Source organism: Bidens hawaiensis, unplaced genomic scaffold (assembly GCF_021521415.1).
Source record: "Bidens hawaiensis isolate Kalapana, Puna unplaced genomic scaffold, B.hawaiensis_p1.1 tig00001087_1, whole genome shotgun sequence".
Lineage (NCBI taxonomy): Eukaryota > Viridiplantae > Streptophyta > Magnoliopsida > Asterales > Asteraceae > Bidens > Bidens hawaiensis.
The window spans coordinates 2,243,771-2,253,558 of NW_027491062.1; the positions used below are offsets into that span (position 1 = coordinate 2,243,771).

At 34.5% G+C, this 9,788-nt stretch overlaps 1 pseudogene; it reads right to left on the reverse strand.

Moving 5' to 3' along the window:
* Window positions 1–8,612: 8,612 nt before the first annotated feature.
* On the reverse strand, window positions 8,613–9,426 carry LOC143557813 (UDP-glycosyltransferase 83A1 pseudogene; annotated as a pseudogene).
* Window positions 9,427–9,788: the final 362 nt, after the last annotated feature.

The window sequence follows — 9,788 nt, forward strand, 5'->3', positions numbered from 1 at the left end:
AAACATGTTTAAACAAGTATTTAACAAAACTAGTAACAAGTTTGGTTTACGGTTTGGACTATTTACGGTTAAACCAAGGTTAGTCTCTACAAACCCACACCATGGAACTTCATAAATATGACAAACAAACTAAAAAAAGCAGAAGTTAAACAAGATTAATATGTGCAAACAAGTTATATAAGTGTATATATATATCAAGGACCCTAAAAGTCCTACATGAAGCATTGTCTTACGAAGTCCGAAGCTTAACGAACCGGAGTCGGAGAAGCAACTATCAAAGGTAACAAGGGGTGTGTATTATATATATGTTGCAACATCAAGCTTCAAGTAATAAGAATTAGTTAGAACAATGTTAGCTTTAGTTTGACCTTAAGTAGTCAAAATAGCAAAATGTTGAAGATGAATACTTGGATTTGAGAGAGATTTTGGAGAAGATGAACAAACAAACTAGTGTATGGAGCCTTGCTTTTATAGTAGTAAGAGTATGGTTCATTCAAATAAGGCAAAAATGCATGTGATGGTTGAAATGGTCAAACAAGTTTTTAGTAAATGACAATAATAGTCCCCAATGTTTGTTTTAAGTCATTTTTAAGGCGTTTTAAGGACCGAAAATGATGTTTTCAAGACCCAAAAAGTGTAAAACAATATCTTAACTTAAAATCCATCATTTTGATTATAACATAAGCTTCAGTATACAAAACGGGTCGGTTTACACGATAAAATATTACAAAACGAATACAATTCGAGAACCGAAATTGACGAATGTCACAGGTTTATTGTTATTCATGTTTTCTGTTACTTACATGAAGAACTTATCAACACATACATCCAACTAATTTCTAATATAATTTTTAATTCCGTGACTTTCATAGCTTTGTTTTTTCAACTTCGTCTTTCTTGTTGATAGTTTGACCAAAGCAGGTATCCTTTCATATATGGGACATGTATCAACCCACCTTAGCCATTCACAAACTCCCATTCTCTAATAAAACTAAAAAATAAACTGAATTAATACATTCAACTATAACAATCTACAACCTACGATCCTAAAACATTAACCGAATTTAAACATTCAACAACCTTTAATCCTTAAACTATATCATCCAAAATGAACATAAACAATTATTACTAACCCTGATTATCTGAATTTTAAAATTAAAACATCATAAGTCTTCAGATGCCAGACTCTTGTTCAGTGCCATGTGTCTCCTCAAGCGAGCTGCCTCATCCTACTCACATGCGTGCATACTAAAAGTCAGCTACGCTGAGTGAGTTCTAGATAATCACATAATCATACCATTCACATAACATTATATTCTTTCATTCATACTTTCATACTTTCATACTTTCTTACTTTCATACTTTCATACTTTCTTACTTTCTTACTTTCTTTTGTATTAACTTACCTTCATATCTTACGTTATAAAGAGCATTACGCCCTACATTCCTCGAGTATTATTAGGGCTCGGTACCCTCCTTCCTCGAGTATTATTAGGGCTCGGTACCCTCCTTCCTCGAGTATTATTAGGGCTCGGTACCCTCCTTCCTCGAGTATTATTAGGGCTCGGTTTCCCTCTTTCCACGAGTATTATTAGGGCTCGGTTTCCCTCTTTCCTCGAATATTAGTAGGGTTCGGTTCCCTAGTTCTCGAATATTAGTAGGGTTCGATTCCCTCTTCGTTACCATACGACCATACATCATACCTCGAGTATTATTAGGGCTCGGTACCCTTTTCGTAACCATACAACCATGCAACCGTCATTTCCTTCTTTTATTAACTTTATCACGTTCATACACATAAGCATACATATCATACTTACCTTACACATAGCGTTACAACCTGACAGTACGTGCAATATCCGAAGATCGTTCACGTACCATCAAGCAATCATTCCTACATATCATATCATTCACATAAGGCATACACTTATCTCTTAGGATAAGCGTATTAACAAACATATCGAGTATGCACACAGCCCTGAAAACATAACACATAAATGGGGCTAGAAACTCACCTGAACACGGTTACGTTCACCGTTAATCGTAATCCCTTTCTTCAGTTGTGCACGGCTGACTGTATAACAAGTATACGTATCAATTAACTATCACTTCTCATAATGTATTTCTATCTTTATATGACCCACAACGAACGGGGGTCCGGGGGCAGCGCCCCTGGCAGCGGGGTCTAGGGGCGGCAGCCCCTAGCAGGGTCCAAGGGGCAGAGCCCCTGGCTGGGGTCGAGCTGCCAGGTCAGCTTGGAAAAATTTTATTTCCATTAACTGTCTTAACACATTTTTCATTAGGTTTTTAATTTATTTTCTAATCGAACTTGGCTTTAGGCGAAGTTAAACCTTAGGCGAACTTAGCTTTAGGCGAAGTTAAACCTTAGGGGAACTTAGCTTTAGGCGAAGTTAAACCTTAGGCGAACTTAGCTTTAGGCGAAGTTGTCATCAGCCGAACTTAGCTTTAGGCGAAGTTGTCATCAGGCGAACTTGGCTTTAGGCGAAGTTGTCATCAGGCGAACTTGGCTTTAGGCGAAGTTGTCATCAGGCGAACTTGGCCGTAAGCGAAGTTATCAATTAGGCGAACTTGGCCTCAGGCGAAGTTGTCATCAGGCGAACTTAGCTTTAGGCGAAGTTGCCATCAGGCGAACTTAGCTTGCAGGCGAAGTTCATCAGGCGAACTTGGCTTGCAGGCGAAGTTCATCGCTTTGAAGGCGAAGTTGCCCAGACAGCCGCTGTTCGGTTTCTTTCCAGCATTTTGAGCGATTTTAACACCCTTGCTATGGTTCAATGTCACCCACTACGCTTCCCGACCATTTTCGGTCGCTTATACACTAAAAAGCTTGGATCTTTAAACTTCAAAGATTAAGAATCATACCTTTTTGGGCTTGTTTGGATCTCGTTTACTTGCTAGTACACTAATCTCTCTCTCTCGGACCTGCCCGACTCTTCCCTTGGCTCGGCCGGCCGGCGGCGGTATGTGTGTGGTGTGTGTGTGTTTTGGGGTGTTAGGGAGTTTGGTGAAAATGAAGATATTTTGGGATTTTGGGGGTATTTATATCCCTGAAATCCCATTCTCATTTAACCCATCTCAATTAATCCACGTCCAAGACCCGCCCCCTATCCGATATTAATCATCAGAATTTGAGGATTGAAAGATTTACATAGCACAAGAATCGTCGACCAACGTTTGCATCCATCCTGGAAATCTGATAGCACATAGCTACACAACAAGAGTAAATCAAATATGATACATCGTTCGTATGTGGCCTTGATCTCGTATATGAAGAAGATGAGAGTTGTGACATATTGGATAGGGCTCGAATCCAGTGGGAATGATGATCAATAGTTCCTCAATCATCAAAAAGTACACGAGATTGCAGATGTATCGATCGAAGTGAACAGATGTACAATATGGCTCCAATTCTGAGTGATAATTTAACCAAATTTTGGACGATAAAACAAACAGAAGTTAGGATGAGGGACTCAAACTGCTACTAAACATCGAGGACGTGGATTTCAAATAATAATATTTCAAATTGTAATATTTCAAATAGAGACTCAATATGATCTCGCTCGTAAACCATATCAACGAGAACAACAGTTTACTCTTTTTATTACCATAGTATTTCTCAAATGGGGAAAGTGAATATGGGGCTGTTACGCGTCTAACTTACATGTGAAACCTATCAAACAACGTCGTTTTGACTAAATCAAAATAGATATTAATTTTATTCCTGTTATATTGATCAGTTTCACTACATATTGATGCGACTAAAAGTCCACATCGGCTTGAATATTTGTTTATTAATTCAGTCTTTGACAAATGAAATTCATTTTCGATTACATATTTCAAATGGAAAAAAATAACAAAATTGATTAATGAAATTCCAACAAATGGGATCACTTTCTTTTCTGAAGATTCATGTTCCAAATGAAACAACTTTAGTTTAGTCGAATTTAATCACACACCTTTCTAGAAAGTGGAATTAGAATGCCGATAAACAAATAAGGCCATGGGGATATTCTAACCCAGCTTAATTTCATATAAGCTTCACATCCCTCAACTTTTATTTTCCACTCTATGTCATCCAAAGGAAATGACTTAACCCATTTAACACATAATTAATATAACAAATCAATTAGTAATTAATACATAATTAATGCATATTGTTCCTTTTAACCCGTTAAAAGCATAACCCATGAACCATTTTAACACACTTAACACAAGTGGGGAACGGTTTAATCCATCTTTAACGTGTCATGTCACTTTAACCTATGTAGAAGTTAAAGCATACCCCATGGCCTAAGTTTAATAATATGATCGATTGTGATTTCGATGATAGATAATGATGAGGATGATTTGCAATTGGTATTTTTGTTTTTTTATGAAGATGATTTGTCCAAAGATGATCGATTAATCAGGGATGTAATCAAAATTTTCTAAATTAATGAAAGGAAATAGGAGTTAAAAGAATAAAATCGACTTATTAGAATCTCTTAATCAAAATAACGTAGTTTTAATCGGTTTCACGTAGAGATGAGAATGTTTTCCCAAATACCCGTACCCGTACTTGTACCCGTACATGTCTATTGGGTACGGGTATTGGTACCTAGATTTACTGATTATAAGTACGGGTACACGTACGGGTATTGGTGCCCGTTTAGAATATGTAGGGACTTTTATTAGGTTTCCAACATTCATAACTTAACTTTTAAGCGGAATTTTCAAAACATATATATATTAGTTGAATAACTTCATTCTCAATCTATATGTGTGTATTCATATATTGTGTATTCGTATATTTTTATTTCATGTATGTGTAATTGTGTATATTATTAAATAACATGTATTAATTTTCTCTCTTGTTTTTCTATAAAAATTAAGGAAGCAATAAACAAAGAAATAGAAAAAAGAATTGATTTTATATTATGGTTGATTTGCTTCATTTTTAGTTTTGGTGTTATGTTTTGGTTGCGGTATTATGGTTCTCGTTATGATATTACGGTTTTGGTATTATAGGTATTTGATTGTCAATATCGTACTGTTACCTAGTTTAGTGGAGATTTAAAAAAAAACAAAGGGGTGCCAAAGCGATTACCGTACCCAAAGTACCCGTACCTGTATCTGTACCTGTATCCGTACCAAATAATTTGGATACGGGTATGAGTACCAAGATTCACTGGTTTTAAATACGGGTACTTTCTGGTACAGATATGAGTAAATGTATGGGCACGATCCCGATCTTATCACTTCTTTCATGTATAACAAACGCGTAACACCCCTTGTTCACTTTTCCGTTGTCAAATATGACGTTGACGGCGGCAGGTAATGTGATACGATAAAAGTATAAATATTTATTGAAATCTTGTATTCTACCGTGGCAGCTCGTGATTGGTGATGAGGGAATTTTAGTAGGGCCATTTTGTCAACACAAAGTGGTAGTCTACTTTTGGATACTTAAAAGTTTTTAACACGCTCAGGATTACAAGGCATCTTTCTCTTAACTTTATTTTAACATGAAAAATTATATCCTAAATACCTTTATTTATTTTTATTATTGTTAATACTATATTATTGTTATTATTGTTTAGATTGGGTAAATATAGATTGGTAATCGTTTTTAGGAATATATGTGTAAATAGTTATATAATATCAAAAGAAAGTTACAAGTATGGCACATTATACACAAATAAAAGTAGTGGCGGATCCAGAAAATTTCTTACAGGGGTCGGAAAATTTTTTGGTCGGTTAACTACTGGCATAAAATATTTTCGGTTCGGTTCAGCTGTTCAAATCAGATCAAAATTGTATATAATTTTTTTCTAGCCCGCTTCAGTTCTCTTGGTTAGGTTAAATCCGAATAAATAATGTTGATTTCTTTTAAAGTTACTTTAAGTAGTAATTAGAAGTTGATAAATAATAAAATTTTTCTTTTTTGTGAAGGAAGTGTATCCCATTAAGAAAAATTCAGCCAACAAAAAACTAGTAAATAATAAAATATGAGTAAAATAAATTAAAAATATTTTCTACATGTATTAGGTTTTCGATAAATTAACAAAGAGATTAATAAAGGGTTAAAACTATTTTCTTAAAATTTTTTAGTAAAATATTATATATTGAATTATTTTTATTCACATGGACTTTCATCACATTGTATTTTATTTTGAAGTTAGAACGAATAAAAAATTTGGAATACTGGGCCACACTTAATTTAAAGAAAGCCCAATAGCTTCTAAACAGATAATATCCTATTACACTTAGGTCTTCTTCTTTATTTCTTAAACTGCTATGGTTCTTTATCATAGATTCATAGAGTATGATGCTGGTCGGAAAAAAATTGGTCTCATAGTTTCCTTATTCTCCTTTTCATCTCAAATACTCTCTTTCTATCAATAATAATTTTACACGGGTCGGTATGAATACTAATACATATATTCTATTAAAAATAAAAGTTTCACAGGGACGGCCGACACCTCTGCCACAACTGTGGGTCCGCCCCTGATAAAAGTAAATACATATTTTGATTTAACTATATATGTTTATGTTTTATTAAATAGTGAACTAAATATAAAAACACCACCAAAAAAATAACAAAATGTGAAACTAGATTTAAAATGAAAAAAATGACACGATTGTTTTATTTTATTTTACTTCAATATATAATTTAAGTTCGTCCTTTACGATACAACTACTGTCATAATTTCATCTATTAAATAAATACTAAATGGCTTCTAGTCAGACGGTATCAAGATATGTACGTCATATTTCACATCAAGTGGAGTCCCATGGTGACACTTTATAAAATTAGTGCGATCAAAGAACAATCTCTAGGTAAATTGGTTAAAAGAACTAGTTTTAAAGGGACCGCACCATAAAGCGGCGAGACTTTATAAAATATTAATTATAAAAATTAGTGATTAGTGATTACTTAGTTTGTGTGAGACTTCCATAAAATTTTCTCTTTTTATTTAATCGTTCCTCTATATACCAAACAATTCACACTTAATAAGATATTTCAAGAACAATAAAAAGTTAATTTATTTGTTTATGTTTTACACAAATAAAACATAAATACAGATTTTGATTTAACTTAAAGTGATAATAACAACAAAATATAAATCAGAAAATACTTATAACTTCTCATAATAAAAAATTAACATAAACAAACAAAAAATAATAGCAAACACTTATAAAAATAAACCTAATGATAATAATAAATTGGTAACATTATGATTGATTGTATTCAAATTAGATTGAGAATTTGAGAAAAGGGTTATCAAATAATATCATTTTTTTCATGAATTCAACTTCAAAACCATAAAAAGGTGAAATCTTGATAACATTGGGATTAATTGTATTCAAATTTACCTTTGTTTGGTGTTGGATGAATCATGGGTTGATTCATGGATTGAAACCCTGGATCGATCGTCTTCTGTCATGCTGGATTGAAGGATAATAATAATAATAATAATAATAATAATAATAATAATAATAATAATAATAATAATAATAATAATAATAATATTGTTGTTGGTTTATCTGGTACAGGATTAATGAACAATTGGGTATTTCATATTTGTGTGTTAAATTGCATAAACATGCCTGGGTTTATGTGTATATTATATTTATGCCCCTTAACTTTTAAAAGTTTCACTATAAGGCTCCCGGTTGTAAAGGCACCACGAGTAGGGATGAGCAAATTCAGTATCAGTACTGAAATCGGTACCGGTAATTCCTGAATTTTTACCTTAAATACCGGTACCATGAATTTGCGATATTCGGGATCGGGATTTTCGGTACCGATACTGTACCGATCTCATTCCTAGTCAAAAGAGAGTCAAAATACAACTCATTCGCGAAAGCTATCACTAAACGGAAACACAACCGCTCCATGCATGTGTCATTAACCCAGTTTACCCTCTGTTCTGACGCCATCCTCTTAACGCCACACCATGTTTTGGTAGGTGGGGTCCACTTCAAACTCAACAATCATACATGCACACATACATATTCGTATGTTATTAAATATTAATTAAAACCAAATTTATCCATAACACGATAGTGTAGGATGAACTAGTTAAAAACTTCATTGTCTACATGGTAGTGACGTGACGTTTTAACTAGACCAACCTTAACCCAAAATATAGAGCCTAACCACTGAAAGAATCAATAAACAAGTTGTTGTGCCCCCTTTTGTACTCGGATCAAAGTGCGGATTAAAGTAATAAGACAAATATTGATGGTCGACGAAGCACAAAATCGTTTTTTTATTTTAATAGTTTTATTCAGCTTTAAACATGCGAATTTTTTGTTTTAGTTTCGGTACTATAACGAACATAAACGAAACCGACCGAATTCGTGTCACCTCGTTATTGCAACACCCAGGTTAACCTACTGACTACACATCGTTTTAAATATGTTTTATAACAAAAACCTTGCAAAGTCTACAACATAAACCTTGTAGTTTTAAAAAGTTATGAACAAATACGCAGCAAAAAATGCAACCAACACTTCATAAAATCTGTAGCTAGTTAGAAAAATATAATACAATTCATAGTAAAATAAGTAGCTAAATTTCATAGCATAATCTGTAGTAAAACCATATCTTAATTAGCATCTAATTCAATAAAACTATATAAATTTCTATATGAACACCCATCTTTACTAATGCTACTTATAACCATTTCTTTAATCTCCAACGCCTTAACTTTGCGTGTTTCGTCGCTGAGCAGTTGTTCCCCCTTACTTTGTATCTCGTCTCGAGTGATGATACCCGCTTCATCCTTTTCAAACCCTATGCCAGTCCTCCAGACGTCACAAGCGTACGTTGCATTGTGAAATTGATCACGAAAGTGTGGCCAACACAAAAAAGGCACTCCGTTTGTGACACCTTCTAAAGTAGAGTTCCAACCACTGTGACTCATGAAACATGCAACGGAAGGATGAGCCATGACCTTCTGTTGTGGTGCCCAACTCACGATTCTTCCACGAGAACCTACTCTTTCCATATATCCATCCGGATAATTCGCTGTAGTCTTTTTAGTCATACCTCGTCGTACCATCCACAAGAACGATTTGAACATGGTGGTTGTTGATCAAGCCATGCTAAGCATGCAGTGTCTTCTTGCCAAAAGTTGCTGACTTGATCAGCTTCTCGGTTTCTTGCTATGAGAGGGCCTATTGGCAATAGTTGCGAGTATAGGCTAAATGTCGCGGACTCCAACTTAGAATACGAATTACATACAAACCATTATGTCGATCTAGCAGCTTCCGCCTTTTGTACTATAAACTGAAAAATAGCTTTTGTTGTAGCTGAATCTTCAATGCACTCCCATGGGAGGTGATGAGGTTTTATAAGCGGCATGGTTTCAGACAGACGAATCATCTCATCACTTAGATGTACGCCTACAATGAAAGGATCAAGAATGTATTCAATGGCAGAACTAGAACATTTTAGTTAGAGGGTCATCACAAAGTTCTCCTCTCTTTCAACTACTAGGGTCCAACTTACGTTTTTTCTTAAATACAATTGGCTATAAAAAGAATTGATAGATTCAGGTGACCAGTGGCAGTGGCGAAGCTTGGGCTAAATCATAAGGGTGGCCAAAGTATTCAAGGATGACCAGACTCAATACCTATAAAATTTTTTGGACAAAAGCGTCAAAATTTACACTACCAAGCGAAAAAACAAGGGTGGCCAGAGAACACCCCGGGTTTAATGATCCTCCCATGATTCCGCCCCTATTTGTATTCATTAACAAAATATATTACAAGTATCAATA